The sequence below is a fragment of the Salmo salar genome, chromosome ssa03 (assembly GCF_905237065.1).
Source record: "Salmo salar chromosome ssa03, Ssal_v3.1, whole genome shotgun sequence".
NCBI lineage: Eukaryota > Metazoa > Chordata > Actinopteri > Salmoniformes > Salmonidae > Salmo > Salmo salar.
In genome coordinates, this window is record NC_059444.1 from 557215 (window position 1) to 559007 (window position 1793).

Genomic DNA, 1793 nt, shown 5'->3' on the forward strand with positions numbered 1-1793 from the left:
CTTTGATCGAGCGGTTTCTTGGGCAAGGGTAAGATGTAGACTTAAGTTTAGAGTCCTCAGTGGCAACGTTACAGGCTATGCTCCCAAAGGCAAGTGCTAGCGAGGTGGTAGGTCCAGGCCAATTGACTATGGAGGCCTTCCCGCCCTTGTCGGGTGTCCTGTCTCCAGCCCCCAGTAATGTGGTGGGAGTGGGAAATGGTAGTCCAGCAAGTGGTTTAGTTAAGGGTGGGGCTAAGAACGGACCAAAGAGGAGCACCCTTAGGATGCCCCCAAGTCTACCAGCTTTAGAGCTGGATTCAGTCTCCCAGAGGGGGAAAACTATCTCGGTTATGGCTGAAACATATTCCCCTAGACCCCAAGCATTGGCTGGAGATCCATTAACAATAGAGTTGGTCCCAAGGGGGGTGGAGATTGGAAAACAAACACAGGTGAGGCAGGCTCTTGTTAATGGCCCTGAGAGGTTCTTATATAGCAATGTTGTCCTACAATGGAGTAATACTATTGCCTCTGTCTGACTCTGGCCAGGAGGAACCTGGAGTTGGAGGGGAGCGGGACCCGTGTGAGGTTGCGATTGGGAACCTAGAGGGGGAGGAACAGATGATGATAAGTGACGACAAAACTGAACTTTTCCTGAATACGTCCTTGTCTGAGCCCCCAGGGCGGTCCCAATTTACCGCCGCTCCGGTTTCCCCGCTGTTACTCCCCTCGGGGACTTCTCCTCTTGGCCGAGGTAAGAGTAAAATAGTGGGACTCATATCAGCCGAAGCCTACCCAGGGGTTTCCTCCTCTTCCTCCTCTATCCCGGTGATTAATTTACCTGTTAGGAGGCCGGGATCAATTAACCTTGAACCAGTTAGACACCCAAATTCTACCAGGAACATTTTGGATTGGGAACTTACAATTAGAAAACCAATTGTTATAATTGGAGACTCTAATATTTCACGGATACCTGGGTTTACCGATTCCAGAGTGCAAGCAGATGGCTTCCCTGGGGCTACATTCCACCACTTAAAAGGAGTAGTAGAAAAACTAGAACATCCAACAGTGGAGAAGGTGGTGTTATCAGGAGGGCTAAACAACTGCCTGTTGAAACAGCTGGCGTTGACCTCCTGGAAGCAACTACAACAACTGTTGAAAGTGGCAGAAAGTACATTTCCTAATGCAATACTCTGTGCCTATTATTAACTACTCAGATAGACTGGAAAAACAGCAACAGTCACTCTTGGATCAACTTAATCGAAGGATCCTAGAGCAATGTAATTATTTACCTGAGATTAGTAAACTTAGGTTTCACACATTGCCACGGGACCCAGTACATTGGACACCTGAAACAGGACATACCATCTTAAATTTTTAGTTGGATAATTTAAACAGGTAAGGGGAGAACAGTGCTTTAATACAGCTCCACCTTCAAACATTACTAATCTCTCGCACTCATATATGCTTTCTGAGATAGAAAGAAATGTATTGGAACGGGGATTGTCTTTTATCCCCACTCCCGGAATTTTAGACCGGATGGAGCTTCGTAGGGACTTACACATATATCATAGGAGGCTGAAATTGTTGGATCATTTTAACCTGTTGGGTCTAGGGGGCAGCATTTGCACGTCTGGATAAAAAAAATGTACCCGATTTAATCTGGTTACTAATCCTACCCAGTAACTAGAATATGCATATACTTATTATATATGGATAGAAAACACTCTAAAGTTTCCAAAACTGTTTGAATGGTGTCTGTGAGTATAACAGAACTCATTTGGCAGGCAAAACCCTGAGACATTTTCTGACAGGAA